The sequence below is a fragment of the Corvus hawaiiensis genome, chromosome 7 (genome assembly GCF_020740725.1).
Source record: "Corvus hawaiiensis isolate bCorHaw1 chromosome 7, bCorHaw1.pri.cur, whole genome shotgun sequence".
Classification (NCBI taxonomy): domain Eukaryota; kingdom Metazoa; phylum Chordata; class Aves; order Passeriformes; family Corvidae; genus Corvus; species Corvus hawaiiensis.
Window position 1 is genome coordinate 5,676,673 of NC_063219.1, and position 19,660 is coordinate 5,696,332.

Sequence of the window (19,660 nt, forward strand, 5' to 3'; positions counted from 1 at the left end):
AAGAGGAATTTCCTATCCTTAGAAAGGGAGGAGAGAAATGCTTTTCTCAGGCTCTCTCAAGCTCAGGGTCTGAGTGCTGGTCAGAGAGAGATCCGAACATTTAATTAAGTTTGCAGCTAATGGGTGACAGGAGGAAGGAAACCACTGCTGGCCATCAGCAGGCATTGGAGTAATGCCTTTTCATGTCGCTTTTTGAGGCAAGTGGTTAAAAGCAGAACAAGACAAAATGAGGAAGAATGTTCTAGGGCATGCAGTAGTGCTGGACACACATTTGCTGAAGGAACAAGATTACTCTTGATCCAGGTGAAGTTTGCTTCAGTCACCACTTTGTGGCCTTATTTCTTCCTTCCCTGCTGTTTTCTCACTGTGTGCTCAGACTCTAAGGTCTCTGGTGTGGAGACTTACTGTTGATAACCTTTTGTTTGGGAGTCTTAATATAGCTTATCTCATGACATCTTTGTCCTTGAGCACTGGAAAAGTCCGTAGAACTGCTTGCCTTCGTGCCTGAATTCCTAGCTCTCTGGAAACTTGTGCACTGCACGCTCACACTCTGGCTAAGCCCACGTATAAATAATGCAATGTAAGCCATCCTAGGATACTTAAGATACGTGTTTTTCAATATTTTTTGTCTTTTTGAAGGAGAAACCAGTTGGCAACTTACTGTAGTGATAGAAAGGGACCAGAGTGTCTATTGCCACTTTTACTAGTATTTACTTAACTGGATGTGCTTAATGCAATGTGAGGCAGGACTTCTAGATCTTTGGTGTTCGATTCAGAGTTTGATCTTGAAATCAGAATTGTTATTCACAACAAAATTTAGTCATCTTTGCTGCGTTTGCTTGCAGATTGTAACTTCAGTGTGGTGTTGCATCAAGTAGGGTTTTTAAATACCACTCTGATACACATAATTGTCAATAATGTGAATCATTTAATCATTTGTAGTAGCTTACTGACTCCAAACATCTGAGCAGAAAATGCACAGGAAGCCAAGGTCAATGGAGATAATTAAGCCAAGCTGTGGGTTTGAGTAGACGTACAGGGATTTTATTTTCTCTGGTACAAGTCCAGCACTGTAGCCTAGGAAATCTTTGGCTTCTCAGCCTTCATGTTGGAGTCTGTAAATCCCCAGCAACTGCAACAACCAGCTCATGCGCAGCAGAGCACTAGTTTAAACAGGGTTTTCCCAGGCAGCTGTATGTCTCCCAATCCCTGGTGCATTTTTGAGGTGTTTCGCCTAAGGAAGGGCTGCTGCATCTGACTGACCCAGGAGCTGGGATTTAGCCACAAAATGGCCCTCTCCTAGGAAGAGGTGTTCTGTAGCAGGGCGATAGACCCTTCAAGGCACAGCAAAGCAGCACGACACCCATTCGCAGGGCTTGTGCTGTAAAATCAGAGGGCTGTGTGTTAAGGGAAAAGTTAGGATAAGGCCACTGGGACAAACGCATCTTATGCCAACACTGATGCAGAGGCAAGGGATGATAATGGGGGAGGAAGTAACAGTTCTTCCCAAAACGCATCCAGTCCATCACTACAAGTGACATTTTTAGGTTTGCACAGTTAAAATGTGCCTTTGTGTATATATGTCTCTCTTTCTCTCTCTCAGCGTCTGTCTAAAGAGTTACTGAGCCTGACCTCAATTTTTGGAATCCTCTGAATCTGGCTGTTGTATTGCGTTTGATTGATCTGTGTCAGTATCATGCTGGTAATGGCTGCATTATGGAGACACATCGATGCCTTCCTTTCAAATGGACCGATGGGAACGTGGGAGGGTGCACAGAGCTGTGGACAGGGCAGCCTCAGGGCCTGATCCAGCAGCCACCCAAGTCAAAGGTAGATACGTGCAGGAGAATAGGCCAGGTTTTTTGGCATAGCCCACAGGAATCTATTAGGGGTGTGATACAAGTGTGGGTGGTAAAGCACCTATTTCTTTTTGTATGCATTTTGTGGCTATAAATTCGTATAAGTACTTGGGCTACCCCTGGCAGATCAGCTGAGTCCTGCACTTCGGCCAGACACAAATCCCATGCTGTTCTGGAGGTGCTCCTGAAGACACTTTGCCTTTGGTGCAGTCTGCAGCATCCCACAACCTGAGACTACCGAGTTTCAATGTGTTCTCCCTGTTTCATGCCTGTCCATGTCCCTTTTCACTTGCACACACAGAGCATCTTTGGTGAGGACCATGGAATTATAAAGAGTGGAGAATGAGATCTGTAGGTTTTGTCAAGCCAAACATTTTCATGTCACGTGAAATGTGTGATGCAAAGGGATGTGATAGTGTAATCCTCAGAAACTCACTCTGAAGTGGGCTGACAAGGAAAGCTTGGATTGGACCCCATGGTAGAGCATGGGATGTGTCTGACCTGCAGTGAAACATGGGAGTGGCAGCCTTTTATTTGCTCACTGGAAAGTTGTGGTCAGCTAACTGGGAGGAAGCTGTGAGGAGGAGTACAGATGCGCTGCAGCATTCTCTGGGAACCAGCAATTCAACATAATCCATTTTATTTGAATTGCAAGAACATCAAGCTGCAAAGGTTTGGCTTTTTACACTTAATATGCATCTATTTTTTCAGTAATGTAGTAACTAACTAGTCAAATTTATATAATTAGGGATAATAGTGGTGAACATTGTGAAGCATCTTCTACAATATGTCTTTATATACAGTGACTCAACTGATTAAGTGCTTTCTTCATTATATGCCAAATTCAGGTTTGGAATTGGAGGGAGTTTGGATTACCCGCACTGTTACTTGATGAATTATTTTTTTGACAGATGAAGGGAAAGCATTTCCTGAAATCTAATACCAGAGCCTCAGGACAGTGTCTGTGTCCTGGTGTCAGACAATGTTGAGGGCAGTAACATGTCACACCAGAGTGACAAAACTTAGCCCTTCATTAACTGGCAGGGAAGCCAAACCATGTGGGATGCAAAGGGATTGTGGTAAAATGTAGCAGGTTCAGATTGCTGACATGGCACAGCAATCTGACTGCAGGTTGGGCACTTTTGGCTCTGGAGTCACGAGGAAGGTGGATAAGAGGCAGTCCATGACCAGATCCATGAGAGAGGCTGGAATTTGTGGTGGCTGGGGGAACGCAGACACTGGTGTGTGTTAGTCTGTAAGCGAACCAGAAAGAGAGCGCCCTAGACCTGTGAAGAGGAACGAAGAAGTGGCAGTATTGAGCTGAGGGAGGAGTAAGGGGCTGAGGAATGTGGGGGAACAGACTCAGCAGCAGGAGAGCTGGTGAGATGGAGGCTGTGAGGGAGCAAAGCAGGGGTGGGAAGAGGCAGGGAAAGAAGGAAAATTTTAAGATAAGCTACGGACAATAGAAAGAGATCCAATTTTATCTCCTTATCCAGAGACAAACCAGCTTTTGTGTGATGGTAGATACTACTAGCCCAGAAAGGAGGGGATTCAGACAGCAGGAAACAACTGAAAACTAGGGAGAGACAAACCACATTACAACTTGGAATGTAATTTATTCTAATTCAGCCCTTTGTTTCAGGCTTTGTTCAGCTGGACTAAATGGGCATCTGGAACAGACTTATTCCTCTGACCATCTTTTAAACAAGCATATTTCTATAAGGTGCATGGAATGTGAGCCTGAAAGACTGCCCTGTCGTAGCAAGTAGTGCTTGAGCAGAGTCCCTTTGGGATAGCTATGCAAAAAAAAGACCAACATGTTGAAGGCAGGAATTGTGCTTGTTTCAGCCTCCTGCTGTGTGTCAAGGAAACAGTCTGTATCCCATTGTCTTCCATAGGCTTGCCTTACAGTAGCCAGTCTTCAGGTAAAGAGGATCTTGTTCACAGCCCTCATCAGCACAGCACTGTTAGAAAATCACCATGGTGCTTAGCTGTGTGGGCTGAGGGCCCTCAGTCCCTCTGAACTAGGCCTGGAGCTGCAGTGGAGCAGAATGGCAGCACCGTATTTGGGGTCACTAAATGCAACAGCCTCTCCAGGCTGAAATGCACTGAGAGTCATAGCCTGGTCCCCTGGTGTGCTAATGATTTGTTCCCTCATCTAGTGACATCTGATTTGATCTCCTTTTCCTTTCTCTCTCTCTTGCCGTACAAGTGGTAATGATGGCACTGGCAGTAGACATAGAAACAGGCCTTCTTTGTTTGGAGGCCTTTTCGGTCTTTCTTTCCAACAGGACTGCTTTTGTCAGAGCTTTCCTTTTTTTTTGGCTGTTTGCACTGGCTGTCCTGCTGCTGCCCAAGTCCTTCTGGAGTTAGTAAGCCCCCCCGCCCCCCGATAAGCCCTGAATGCCTGTTTCCCAAAGAAGCCTCCCAGCCTTGTTGTCAAATGTGCATTTTCAGCAAGCAGCATGTCTTGAGCAATGCAGACAAAATGCACAGAAGGATGTAAAACCAGTGACATTCAGAGCTGAATGTGACTGCTGGGTTTGTCCTATTTCTGTTACTTATTTTACAGAGCTGGAAGAAGGTATCTTACCGTGTCATTGGTGGCTCCTATGGGAAAGAAGCTGTTAATTAGGCATTTTGATCTCCCTCCCTTTGCCCAGGAAATGTGACAGTAATTACTGTACACCATCATCTCTGCCAGTTTAGATACAGGCGAACATACCAGGCGTCTGAAACTTTTCTTCTCTGTTTTAAGTGTAGTACAAGTGTCATTTTCTGGGACATATAGACATATTCAAATTATGTTGCTGAAGACAGTGAAGGTGGGGGCAACCCACTCTGGGGCACTTGTAGAAAATGCTGGGGTTTTTACCAGTCTCTGTTAACCTTGCTATAAAGATCTTTCGCAGTTGTTCTGCAGAGGACTGGGAATGAAGGCACAGTAATTCTATCTTTTCACATTCCCTACCTACAGCTATCTTCTCCCTGACTGTAAAATATTCAGTAATTACTATATAGACCAGTCTCTGTGGGTTTTCCTGTGGCTGGCCTATCAGTCAATCCGGTAAGACATTGTTTTATGTCCAGTCATAACCTCTCTGAGGGGCTGGCTCTGCCCTCCCACCTCATCTTGGGGCTTCAGAAATCAGTCAGTGATTGACATGTATTGGTAGGAGCTTGGAGGGTCTGGCACAGATGTGGGCAGAATGCAAAAATTACTGCCTGAAAGGGAGTAGGATGAGATAACCTGGTGTGCAGGTTATGTTGGTTCCCATGGCTGGGAGTCAGACACATAGAGAACATCAGCCATAAATCTCTTTTATCCCTGAGCTTTTCTGGGAGTGTGTAGTTCAGATTTGCTTTTGAAAACCAGGTGCAGTAACACCATTAGAGCCAACTGCTGCATTTGTGCCACATCAGTGTTGCATCTGGCCAAGAGCAGGCATCAACCAGCCATTTGCTCTGGGCTCCCTGTTGGTGTTTCAATTCACTTTAGTGGTTTTTTGTTACAATACAAGCATTGCAAAAGTAGCTGTGCTTCCTTAAGAAGCAAGAGCAGCATTCCTGTGTTGTCTTGGCAACCAGCGCTTACTTGGTGCTGTCAGAAAATGTAATCGATAACCTCGGAGATGTAACAAGGAAGATGGCTGGGATATGGATGAAGCATCTTTCGTAACATGTTCCAGCCACACCATAGTTTAGACTGTATGCCATAAGCTCTGTTTGTCGAAGTTGCCTTTTGAAAACATCTGCAGCCCTTCTTGGGGGACTGCTGTAGCCAGGAGAGTTATTGCTGCTGAACCTGTCAAATATGGAATGCATTCCATATTTGTTTCATTTTGCCTTGTCTCTGCTTCTTACGTTTGCCTCTGCCCTCCCTCCCCACCGTCCATGTTAAAGTACCTGTTCTAATGAGGGCTGCAAATGCAGACTTTGCTGTTTCTGTTGGTCAGATCTTGACCATCCAGCAGTGGCATTAGCGGAGTGACTGGTGGGGCAGTTGTGCCTAGAAGACACATTTTAGTTTGTGGCCTGTTCTGCTAGAGTCCTTTTCAGTTTTCAAAGTGTGTGGTAGGAGACAGCTTGTGCATTTATAAATTATATAAAGTAGACAGGACTTGTAAAAGCTAGGAGAAAAGGTACAAGGGTGGAAAGAGCTACCCCAGATCAACCAGGAGGTCTGTGCAGGTGGAGCCATGGACAGGTGGCCCAGCACTGTGCAGGACTGTGTGGCACCTTGTCTTGGTTTGAAAGACAGGTGTCTGCTAAGGAAGGCAGAAGCCTCCCTTGGAATGGCAGATGTAACCCCTTTCCCTCCGAGTTATTATAATTTTGAAATCACGGGCTTTTAGGCAAAGATGTGGGAAATAGGAATAACAGTTCTTTACTATTATATATATAACCAGTCAAACAAACAACAGTAACTATGGCAGTAACAGCAAACAATCACAAACCCAGTGCCAGCCTTCTCGGCTGTCAGGCCCTTTCCCCTCGGGTGCAGTTCCGCTCGCAGCCAGCAGGGGCGCTGGCGGCTCCCGGTGAGCAGGGCAGGTGCGATGGTTCCCCCGCGGCTGCAGGGGGCGCTCCGGAGCGAGCTCGGGGAGCACGCGGCACCGGTGCCCGGGGATCCCGGGGAAGGATGGAACAAAGGAGCTTCACAAACCACTGGGCAGCTGGCCCCGGTGTCCAGCCAGGCCCTCGGGAACAGCAGACTGGAGCGGCAGGCTGGACCAGCAGGCTGGAGCGGCAGGGACGAGCACAAATCCCGGGTGGCAGATGTGATATATCCAAGCGGGGAACCCCCCGGAGATCTGGGCAGGCAGGGAGAGCACGGCTACAGCGCAGCGAAAGCTCGAAGCAGCAGCGGGGCAGGGCGGCCACAGCCCGGCCTCCAGCAGGGCAGGGAAGGCGGCTTTGAGATCCCGGTGTTGTTTCCAGCAGAAAGAAAAGCGGCCGGAAAAGAAGCAGCGGCTCCTCTCTCTCCCAACGAGGAGAGTGAACTGACCACACACCCAGGTGAAACAAAAGGAGCAGCCAGGTCTTTTGTTTTCTCTTAAGCACCTAGCGATTTATCGTCTTAGTAACAGAATGGGGGAAAATTCCTTTAACAGGAAAAAAACTAGACCTCTTAAAACCCCACCACACCTCCCCTCAGTCTTCTGCCTTCTGGGCTGGCCTCAGCTCTGCCCCTTGAGAGAGGTAGAGATGGGGCACTTCAAAGGCTCATTCCTATTGTATTTAAAGGGTCTATCATGGTCTCCATCACCATGATGGCATAATAAAGGACTTTCAGAAACACTGGGCAATATTCGGCACTGAGCAGAGGTCTCTGTAATTGCAGCTGGAAGGTGGTATTGCTGGGGACTGTGCCAGCATATAATCTTTCATTCCAGTTTTGATCTGAGGGCAGGAAGATTTTGAAGAAGGTTCATTACTAAACAACAGAGCCTTGTTTTGCAGGCACACAGCTACTCTTGTTTCAGGCAGAGCTGAGATGGTATCTTCTCCAAAGTCACCTTGAAAGGGAAGCAGCCGGTTCTTACATGATGGCATGGGATGTGCTGGTGGGCATTGCCGGCCCCATTTCCAGGTCCCTTGACCTGTGTCTGGAGGTGTGGTCATTAACCCACTCAGCCCTGCACTTCGCAAATCCTTTCTTCCCGTTTTTCCATTGTGGAAGCTCAGGTGTTTGGTTTATGCGCTTTCCAGCCCAGGCTAAGGAAAGCCCAGGACAAGGCATCCCCAGGTCTGCCTGATGGGGGCAAGTCCTGCCAGCACACAGGCTGAACATCAGCCCTTCCACACCCACCGGCCACAGTTTTAACCTTTGGTGGAGAGGAGGTAGGTGCTATAACATCTCTCACAGAAATGAGAGTCACACAAAGTCTGCTGCTCCTGGCAAGGAGTGTCAGGCTTGCTGATTCCTTTTTTTTCCTGTTGCCACGCCAACACAGCCCTGCTTAAAGTGAGATCTCATTTAAGCTCTACTGACAGAAAGTATGTAGCCTGGGAGCTTATTTAGCATTCAGGAGTGCACAGGCGCCCTGTGACGTCTGTGAGCCACAGCCAGGCTGGCTGACAAAGGAAAGGAGGATTTCGGTTTTTTCCTCTTTTCCTCTAGCATTTGCTTCTCAAGGTTAAGGGAGATAGGGAAGAGACTGCGAGCACTTTGTGATTGGGACCTCACTCTGTAGTCCTCACTGAGGCACAACTTTCAGGGAAATTAAAAGAAAATATTACTTTGAGGTATATTTTCTGTACAAAGTACGAGAGAGATATATATGAAAATTCCTTGATTCAACTAACCATGATGAGCTACTCTATTAAATTTGGAAAGCAAAGGCAATCTGGGTTTTAATTTGAGTTAGAAACTCAAAGGAAATAGTAGAAGGAAGCAAGGGACAACTCCCTGTCATTGTCTTTCATGCTGTTTTAATCTGTGATACAGATATATATGTTACAATATAGAGAAGAAACCATCTCCTCTCTTGCTGTATTCATATCCTGGGTAAGGACAGCAAAACTTAGTGTGTACTGGTGTTTTCGTTAAGAGTTTTTTGTTCTGTGGAGTTGCTACTGGTAGATTAACTGCTCACTTTAAATTCAGTCCTTCTAATGATAATGACAGATTTGCTTGCCTTTGCCAGCTGAAGAGATGGAAGTTAGCACAAAATAGTTGGCATTAGCTGGCAGATGAGCACTGATGGTCCAGTGCATATCCCTACCAACAGCTGATCTGGAAATTCAAAGACAAGACTCAAAGTTAGATGTCTGTGTGATGGTGTTTACGCTGTCATTTGTTGTTTGGGAGATTCTGAGCAAAACGTTTTCATTTTCTCTGCTGTTTCACAGACTGACTACAGAGCACAGTGGTGCTTGGAAAACCTCTTCTGAAGCGATGATGTAGAAATGCAATTTTGGTTGTTTCTTGGGGTTTTGTTAGTACTGAGGCATTCCTCATGATACGCAAAAAGTGCAGGAAACTCAAGGCATCCCAGTTGTGTACATTAGATCATGGGAGTGAGCCCTTCTCCTGTGTGTGGAAAACAACTGTTCAAAACTTTAGTTTTAGTTCCATGCAGTATATGGAAAATAACTGAGAGATATCATTAGCTCCAGGGCAGGAAAACCTCTTAGCTGCTTCCTAGAGAGTCATTTCACTCAGAACTGAGAAGATTGAATAGTTCATTGAAATCAGTTTTACTTGGAGGCACTGGGAGGGGAAAATAAACCCCAGGTACTTTGCTTTTTGTTCCTATTTCTTTCCTTGAGACTAATTCATAATGATATATGATCAGTTTGGTACAGCTTCCAGCAACCCATATAGCTTATGGCAGTTAGGATAAAACTGATTTACAGTCTGGTCCTCTGCCCGTGTATCTGGCCAAACAGATACTTCTGCTCTTTTTTTTTAATGTATCAGCCGCCAGTGCTGTGTAGATGTGGCAGTCTTGCTGACGTACTCAAACTGTTTTCATCCACAGCCTTACACCACATATAGATGGAGGGAATAGGATGAGGATACAGAGACAAGGGAATAGGATTCAGTGGTGACTGTTGCTTTTTTACCCCAAATTCAGAGTATGTGCCACATCTAGAGTAACTCAGCCTGCACAGGTTGTTGGTGAGCTGAAACTAATCCCTAGCTGTTCCTGTGTATGAGTTGCTTTCTCTTTCCTTTCCCTGTCATCCTTTCTCTCTATTTAAGAATATTCCATCCTTCTCAACAATTGCTCTGTCAGCTCTTCCTTCTCTTTCTCCTTTCTCACTTATGTTGTCTGCCTTTTTTCCCTCTTGATCTCCGTATGTGCTTCCAGCTTTATCTCAGCCAGCCAGTGTAGCTCCTCTGCAACCTGGAATTTCCACAACTGCTCCTGCTTTTCAGTACACTTAGGAGCTCAGCCTCTGGATGCAGCTCTCTTGGAGGCTGCAGTGCCCCCAGCCCTGGTCTCAGCTCTCCCCTCAGCAGCTGGACATATCCAGCATCATGGCTGCAGAAGCTTGCAGGTGTTTAAGTGCCATGGGAAGATAGCTTTGGCAGAAGTGGAATTGGTAGTTCAGAAGGTCACTGAACCATAGAATGGTTTGGGTGGGAAGGGGTCTTAAAGCTCATCTCGTTCCAATCCCATGCCATGGGCAGGGACACCTTCCACTAGACCAGGTTGCTCCAAGCCCTGTCCAACCTGACCTTGGACACTTCCAGGGATAGGGCAGCCATAGCTTCTCTGGGCAGCCTGTGCCAGTGGACTGATGGGCACTGAAGATGCCCTGAGGGCTTTTATGTGCATCTCTCACATTTTCCTTATTCAAGAGTAGGTGCACATTTCTCTTTCTTAATCACATTGCACACATAGAGATGTGAGCTGGTAGTCTCCAAGAGTGGGCAGGCAGTGGGTGGGAATGGGCTGTGTGAGCATTTGGGGATGAGTCCTGGTCAGAGGCAAGACTCCCTTCAGCTGGGGCAGTACCAGAAAAGAGGGTGAGAGATGGGAGAACTGCTGAGCTTGGCTGAGAACTGCTCTGAAAGTCCATCCACAGCACAGCCTCTGTGGGACTGGGTTAATCTATACATGACACGGAGCACATTCAGCTCTGCCTGTCTGTGGGGACACTTGCACATGCTCCTTTGGAAGGAGCACCATTCCTCCATTGGCAGAAGAAACACGCCTGCCTTGGTATAGGTGCAGGCTGGACTGGGAAGGAGGGCTTAGAAGAGATCAGCCGTGGAACTGCTGCTGCTGAAGTGCAGAGCTGGGGTGGACCAACACCATGAGCACTAAGGTGAGCAGGGCATGGCATTGCTGCATTTTATGGGTTAAATATCCCCTGATGAATTAAGCCAGCATTCTGTTGGCATTGACAGATTGATCTTCAGTCCTCTCCTGACCAGGCATGATTAAATCCCACACAAAATGTGCACAGGTTAATGTTAATTTTAAACTTAAATCCAGCAAAGTTTCTATAGCATGCTGTGAATCCTTTTTAAAAAAGATCAGAGAAAACACTGTAAAAAATGTTTAAAATAATCCCAAAAGGAGCTAAAAATGAATCTTAAAGGACGCATCACCTGCTGTAGTTGGCTGATGCTTCATTGACTTCTGCAGATGTTCTTAAAAGTCGGTTTGTTTAAAATGTTAACTTGTACTGGAGTCCAAAACTAATATTGATTTTAAAGTGGATTATCCATTATGTGTATTTATTCACATTCAAATGATTAAATATCTGGTTCTCTGTTTTGAAGCCAAAGTGGTTTCTTCTGCTTGAGTCCTAGGGAATGAATACTTTGGGGAAAGATATAGCTGCTTTGTGTGTGCAGGTGTTGTTTTGAGCTGATACCAAGTCCCAGGAAAGTCAGTGGGACATCACTGCATTACCCTGGCTGAAGGTCTGGTGTTGTCAGCTTCAATAGAGTATGTTAGCTCTAAATTGTATTGCCCATGCATCAGACAAAACAGAATTGATAGCTTTTCCCACCTCTGATTTGGCTGAGAAATGCTGAAATGCTGACAGTAAATATTTTGTTCCAGGCAGTAGACTTAAGAAGATAGACTCAGGGAATGCACAGGAAAAAAGTACTGCAGTAATGAGGCCTCATTTTTAAAGCATCATTATACTGACATTGGTATGACTCTTTTTTAACATACTTACATATTTCAAGGGGGGCTGAGGAGGGGACTGATCCCTTGGTGTTTTGTTCTACAGCTGCTAGACAGCGTGGCAGAGGCCTCTGTGAAATGAATGTGCTAGGGTGCCAGAGGAGGGGGCTCACTGGAACTTTCACAATGGCTCCTGGTTCCTAGAATGAGTCAGTTTAGATTTTGCACTGTGTGATTTGCACTGTGATTTGGACTATGTGGCCAACTCTCTCACTGAAGAAAGTCATCAGGAAAATTTCGTCAGAGCAGGGGAACTGTTATACACACAGAACATGTGGAAGCAATCCAAGGACAGGCAGCCTGAGCTTCCCTGCTGCTTCCTTGAGTGCTGCAGAGCAGCTGAGGCTGCCCAGGTGTCCTGGGTTGCAGTGTATTCTATTACCATCCTCATGAGCTGTTGAAATCAGGTGGGGCAGTGTTTCCTTGCCTCCTCCCTCCGAACTATCTTCTGGTGCCCTGCTGCATGACTCATAGATAACTCCCTCCGGACTATCTTCTGTTAATGAGCCCATCAACAATGCCTTGCCTCATGACTCATCATCCCACTGTGAGATGCTCCACCCAGGAGGAACCAAGCATTCCATCCTGGATATAATGAGATTCCAAACACCACAGACAACCTTTCCACTGGATTCCCAGAGGACAAGAGCTACATCGCCACCGCTGGACTTTCTGAGGAAGAACAGACCCTTCTACAGGACCACTGCTTCAGAAGAACCACATCCACCACTTCAGGAGGACTGCAGCCACCATTTTATGGGACTGCTACCACCACCCTGACTAACAGGGTGTCAGGTTGTATCCTGACTCTGTCAGTTTAACCCAGTGTTTTTTGCCTTTATTTTTTTTGATTTCTCTGTTAAATTGTTATTCTGACTTGGTGCATCCCACTGGTATATTTTCAAACTAGTACACCAGGAAAGCCACTCTCCAGCCTTGTGTTTGTACCAGAGCACAGCCAGGCCAACATTGCTCAGCTGCAGCCAGGACTCCAGCTATGCACCAGATTTACTCTGATATAAAGCAGACAGCACAAGAATCACAGAATCACTAAGGTTGGAAAAGACCTCCAAGATCATCACGTTCAAAAGTGTTAAGGAGCTGGATAGTGGTAGTTCAGATTTACAGTCTAGAGTTTAAGGACAACATAGGAGGGGCTGTTGAATACCCCAAAACACAGAGGTGTAGTGCATTTGCAGTGGGGCTCACCAGGGTATGAAGCTGCTGTGCCAAGTACTCAGCTGTAGCTCACCTATTCCTACTCTTCTCACACAGTGACTGCCATACATCTTTCCCCAATGATAATCTGAATGTTCATACCTTGGGGATCCAATGGATTAAACCGTCAAAACTTTCTTTCCCAAAACACAGACCTTTTCTGGCCTGTTCTACTGGTTAGCTGGTGAATCCTGGTGATTAAATTAATCTGTCCCTGTCCTCATAGATGCTGCACTAGCTTAAAGTCAATGAGTTTATTAGGGAAATTATACTTGTCAGTTGTGTTGTGGTTGCACTTAATTTAAAAGCTGATGTTCCTATTGTTTGCCTTCATACCTCCTGCCAAGTATTGTTAATATTGCCAACATCCAGATCAAGGACCTACTTACAGCAAAATATTTACACTCACAAAAGTTGTTTGAAAGCCAATATTTGAATTCTGTGACGCTATGTTACAGCTTTTTTCTTCAATCTCAAGCACTAATCTTTTGGCATTTTTGGGGGTTTATATAACTTACTCATACTACTTTGATTGCTGCTGTACATTTGTCTTATAATCTGCATGCAAAAAGGCAGTATTTAGAGCTGTCATGATCGCAGTGATCAAGTCCAAGATGTATCTTTGGTTTTTCCATCCCAAATGTCACTCGGTGATGCCTGGGTCTTTTTTTTCACCCCAACATTTCAGTAGTCTTGACTGAAACAAGTAATCCACCAGCTTCCAGGAGAGCTGGGCATCAATTCAGGACCTGTCTTTAGGGGACTGGCTAATGCCTCTAAACAAATCGAATAGCTATTTGGCTTATAACCCAACTGCACTCGGAATTGCAGTACCCGGGGGAAAAAAATCCATAGGTCCTGTTTGCTTTTCAAATCGTCAAAGATCGCAAATAGCCATTTTGTATCTTTTCTTTCTGCAGGAATATGTGGGGTGTTTTGCCTCACAAGGCAGTGCAGGTTTCTTTGTGCTTTTGTTGTTGACTAGATTCAACTGTGCCAACAGTTAGTGCTGGTTACCTTGGAAACTGAATCCCACTGAGGATTTTGACAGGCACATCTTGACTGAAATTGCTTTGTTTTCACAATTCTGCAAGTATACGTGTAGCTAATCCTTTTGCTGTACTCTGTTCTTTCCCTAAAATGTAGCAAAATTAATGAAACATTATTTTATCTTTTCCATCTGATTGCAACTTTCTTTAATCCCTTCTTTAGCCCCAGTGCTCCAGGAATGTTAATTACCCTTTACTTTAACTGAGCTCAGTTTTTTCTTGATAGGTGTTTGAGGGGTGACCCTATGAATGTGTGTGAAGTTTTGACACGATTTGCAATATCCTTTCTGTCCCTCCTTCCTATTATCCCTTTTCTTTGGTTTTCTCTTGGAGCATTTGTTGTGCCATACGGTTCAAGCGTGTTAAACTTTGTTTATGCCTTAAACAAGTTACGCTTTACAGAGACCAGGTGGCATCTTCTGTGGCCACAGCAAACTCAAGGTCTTGCTGCCACCCTAGTGGCATTGGGTAGAGCTGTTGCCAGAAAGAGGGAGGGGTGTTGCTGCTCCAGTCTGGGAACACTGTCCTGATGAAATTGTGGGGATGTGAAATGCATTTTTTTATTAGGAGGAGCTGTCCCTGTTGCTGTGAGATGGGTTCTCAAGGTGGGAAGAAGCAATAGATAAGTGGGCTGAGTGATCTGGGTGAATGGCAGTAATGAAACACAGGTGACTACAGGCAGGAAAGGAGAAGAACTGAGGAGACACTCTGGTCTGACTGGAGCAACTCTGGCCTCAGAAATCACTGACACTGTTATATGAGGTGATGAGCAGGCTGTTTTCAGGGCCAGTTCCCCTGCTGGCAGGATCCTTGCATCAGTGCCAGTCACATATCTGTGAGGCAGGGAGAGGCTGTGAACCCTGCCCACAGGCAGTGTCTCCTGTCAAAACCAGTCCTCAGAATAATCATACCGCATTGCACAGGGGAACAGGGGAGAGTGAGAAGATAAAGACTGCTGGATGAGGGCTGTCAGAAACAAACATCTGAACAGTTTCACCTAAGACATGGTGTTCATAGCAAACTCAGCTTCTCCATGGATTGAGCCTGAGGTTGTGGTAGGTTGGAATAGAAAGAGGAAAAAGTGCTAGAGTCTGAAGGAAAACCACTAAAAGGGCATGTAAAGAACAGACATCACACATCACTGTGAAGATGTCTCACAGATCTGATTTCTGCTCTTGCCTTTATAGTTGCAGATTTTTTAAAAAGGTATTTTTTTGAACTATTTTGTGGAAGTATTTATGTCAGGACCTGAAAGCTCAGACACCTATTTTAAAAGACTCTTGCCACTGTCTGGGTATCTGTCTCTTGGGCTGGTAAACATGTCTGTTATAAAAGTTAACAGAATGGAAAAGCATTGTGGGAAGTAGAAGTTTGTAGATAATGTGCCAATGGAGACATCTACAGTCCATTGACAAATGCAGCAGGATTGATAAGGAATGAAGGAGAGCTTTGAAATTCCATCTTGGCCTTGTACAGGATCTGATCCCAGATACTGGATTGTGCTGTAGCCAGTCTTCAGCATGTAACCTCACTTAACAGCCTCTGTCTGAGTCTCTGTTAGGGAAGGGGTATCTGGAGGGAGTGTCTGAATGTCTGAATGATGCCTGCTTCAGTGTAAATCTCAGTGCTAGAGTGGCTGAGGTAGAGATTGGGTAGCTCTTGTGTCCCTGGATGTACTTGTGAGGAGGGCAGCAGCCTTTGGAGGCAGCAGGCCTTCTAAACCCAGCCGACAGGGAAGGCTGTGGCTCCCCATACCACCAGCACCTTGTTCCGCATCCCCTGTGCATCTTAGTACTCTGTAAAGGTCTTATGTCACTGAGTCGTCTCTGGGACAGGGAAATTCTAGATCTCCTGTTTTGATATACTGGGGTTTATAGAAGAACTGGGATGACTTCCAAAACCAGGAGCACAGAGTGCTTAATTCATTTGAGTTTTAACTTTGGTTTAAATTAGTGTAGGTCCCCAGACAGGACTCTGTCCTCTCAGCAGGGAAGAGTCCTCTGTTGCTGCCACAGAGCAGCTGTGGGACTGGTAGCAGCTGGGCAGAGCTGACCTGGCAGCCCTGTTGGAGCGTGGTGTGAAGTGACCTTAGAGGGAGCAGCAAAACCACTGTCCCGGTATGTAAGCCCCTGGCCTCTCACCTCAGCCTACTCCCTGTCAGGGCTTTGGAGAGTTCATGCTGAGGGTTTTCACTATGTTTTCTCTCTGTTATGGACATCCCATTCAAGGACTGCCTATACTTTAGGGTACTGTATTCCCTGAAATCAAGCTGTGAAGCTCCATCTGTGTCCTGTATCATGAACAGCTGACATCTTGGTAAAAAGGAGCAGCATTTTACTCTCCATAAAATGCAAAGAAAAGACACGTTGCTGTTCTTTGTGGAGTCTAAGGTAAAACGATACTCCTTATTGCCTTTAAGAAATAAATCTGTTTGTCGTAACTTGTTGTATGTTGGTGCCGTGTCTGTGGTATGAAGTAGAGTCAGAGAGAGTCTGCCTGTTTAAAGAGAGGGAATGTAAATGTCTACAAGCAAAACCATGTCTAATGAATACATAGTTAGGCATCCAAGCTGCCTAACTCTCCTTTTTTTTTTTTTTTTTTTTTTTTTTTTGGGGGGGGGGGGGTAGGCTGGAATTGGTTTGTTTGTTTGTTCTTTATCATTAGGCTGCCTTGAACTTTAACTGAACCATAGGAAAACTATTAAAAGTCTCAATAGCAGCCCTGTGAGGATTTGACTTACCCACTGGATCTTCTATTTATAGTGTCCATTAGTACAGAAATGTCTGTCCTTTCGCAGCAGTCATGTACAGCAAAAGCACTGCTCTTCTGATGAACTGCCCATGCCTCCCATGTCACCCAAAATATCCATCAGCACTGTTCAGAAGGAAGCCCTTCTTGATTAAAGAACACTGCCAAACAAAACAAACTGAACAAAAACACAAGCCCAGAGGCCATTTGTATTTTTTTTTACTTATTTTGTGTAGCCTGAAATAGAAATTTCTGTTTATCAGGAGACAACCTTTCACCCTCAGACATATCTCCCTGTGGAACATTATCTTTGTCCCAAGCAAATTAAATTAGGAAGAGAGCTGAGAGGGTGAGAACTGTCTTCCAGGCTTGTAGAGCCCATTTGTACCAGAGAACCGGGCTGGATGGGAACAAGTATAGATTCTCTTACAAAGGAGGCAGTTTTTAATAAGGATTTGTCTTAACGCTGCTGGGAGGAGGGTTGCAGTTGCTTGGCTGTTGGAAAGCAGTTGACCAAGTGGATTTCCTTTGGATATGCTCTAGGGTACTAAGTCTGATACATGTTTGCATATTCTATATCAGAAATTAATTTGAGCCTTTCATTAAAGTTTTCATGTGAACATAAGCTTCAAAAATTGATTCTTTTAACAGTCTTTCTCACTGAATCTTGATTTGTTCATCTGAGCCAATAGTATAGTCTTGATGATGTTGCTTTTGTCAGTGGTGTTGTGATTAGTAGCTTGGTGGAAATTTTGACAGGAGGGCCATGTGCCACATCCTCCAGATGTGAAGCGGTGGCAGGAATTGGTGCAGGGTTTTCTGTAGCCGTGGCACTCAGTGAAGCTCTGTGCTGTTCTCCATGCTCAACAGAGCTGTCAGGGCGATGCTCTTTCCTGCTCTGAAAGAGCAGAATCTGAGCAGAGATATACCACGTATCAAGGGATGCTTTCTGGAAGAGCAGTTTGTTTCCCACTGATGGAAGGTGCTGCAACATGCCATGGTGTGTGGAGGGTGCCACGTGTCTGCAGGAGGAGGATGGGCCAAGCCGCAGGTTCGTTCTCCCAGGTTTTCCCAGAATCACTTGTGCTTTGCAAGCTGCATGTGCCTCACAACACAGGGAGCCGACAGGACTTGTAAGGATTCCAGATTTGTGTCCAGTCCACTGGTCTGCAGCAGCAGCACTATGTGAGAGTCTAGGAGGGTCTGGGAAGTGCCTGTTTTGTGTTTCTCACAAGAGGAAGGAACCAAGAGGTGCTGAGAAGCACTCCCAGAAACCAGCAGGTGTGGAAGCAGCCCAAAATGAGGTGCAAAGCCCCAAAATGATGTGCAGGCCCTGGAAGGCAGCTGGGAAGATTGCTGGGCTTTAAATCAATATCCCTGTTCTTTGATCTATAGGACTGACCACATGTGTGACTTGATTGATGGGGTTATGGTGCTCGATTTGATCTTCTTAACAACAAAGGGGAGTTTCATCTCATACTAGGGATGTGTTGTTGAGTAGAACAGAGAACTAGAGCTACTATTCGTAGTCTCCTCCTCCTACAGGCACCTGTATCATATGTAGTCCATGTCATAAATGTATTGAGCCTCATCTGAAAAAAACAGTTGATTTGTTTCCTCCAATGTGGAAGGCTGCCAGAACGTCTCACCCCTGACAGTAGAAAAGCAGCATCTTTAGATTTCTAATCTGAATTTATCCTTGGCAAGTTTATATTCATGTATTTCAAATGTTTTTTCAAATTAATGTTTTTCAAATTAACTTGTTTTTTTCATTGCTTGGTAGTTGTTCTGGCATATTCATCCATCTACTTTTGCTGTTGGCAGCAGCCAGTGGAACTGTTGCAGTCACTGCCCTCCAGGTGACCAGCCAGGAGTGCAGTGAATTATAAGGTATAAACAGCAACAATTAGGACTGTTCTTTGCTAATAGGTGGGGGTTTTTAATATCTCATGAAATTGTTTGTGTAAAAGAAAGATAAACCTAGCACTTTGGTTTTAGACAAACATGGCTGTGAAAGTCAAGTAGTTCACATCTATGTTTTTTGGGGAAGACAATTGGCTATTCTAAAGCACAAATTAAGAGGAATAGCTTCACATTAAAAGTACAAGGGAATTCTATAAGAGTAACTGTGAAAAGAAATCATTATTAATCTAATGGACAGTCCCTTGTCAGCGTGGTTGTTGTGAAGTTACATGTAGGGCATTGATTTAAACACACTTGCCCTTCCCAGCCAGTTCTTGCCTGAAGGACGTGGTAATGGGTGAGCAGAGCTTTTATTCCAGCCCTCAAGATGGTGATAAATGGGGGCTCTGGCAGGAGCAGGGTGTATTGACCTCTGCCATTATAAACCTCTATGTCTACATGAAGGCTGGCGAAGCAGTGAAGTTTTGCTCTGTTCCCAGGTGTGCCCAGCTGTGCAGCTGGTGGGTTGTGACTGTGCAGCTTGTGGCCTTCCCCAGGGCTCAGCTCCATCTGTATTGGGAACAGTTCTCAGACAGCACTTGGATATAGCTGGAGAGGGAAGCAGTTTATTTCCACTGAGTTTTGCTGAGAGAGAGAAATATATTAATTAATGACTAAGGGAGAGCAGACTCATATAAAGATAAGAACCACAAACCCTTTTTTCTCTGAATTCTGCTGGACCAACCTTTAGGATCTTGATTTGTTACATCAAAGGTACCTGAACTTCCAGAGGGCAGGAAACTTCTCTTGTTGCTTCCACATGCACCTGTGTGCCTGATGACATTTCACTGCATCTTTGAGTGGGTCTGGAGTCGAGCTGAGACAGTTTCTCAGTTTGGAAGAATTCACTCCTTGAGTGGTCCTACTACTACTCTCTGCTCACCAGAGCAGCCAGTTCCTCATCCCTTCTCAGGTGTGCTACGCCTTGAGGGCAGTGGTGAAGAGCAAAGCATGGGTTCTGTGGCACCCAGCTCTGTCAAGCATGCAATGCCTGAGCCAGCTCCATGCACAGAGCATGTTGCGGCCCAGCAGCAAGGAGCCCATTCCACCAAAAAAATGTTATCCTCTGCAATCCCTCTGCATGATACTCAGACTTACTGTTTAGATAAAGCTTTGTGTAGCAGTCTTAAAAGGGGTGAGGAGGATGAAGTATTGATTTTAATCA

General features: G+C 45.3%; 1 protein-coding gene across 50 annotated transcripts in view; it reads left to right on the forward strand.

Annotated features, from left to right (window-relative positions):
* MAP2 (microtubule associated protein 2) overlaps positions 1-19,660 on the forward strand; it is a 237,265-nt gene that overhangs the window by 167,519 nt on the left and 50,086 nt on the right. The window lies entirely within an intron of this gene.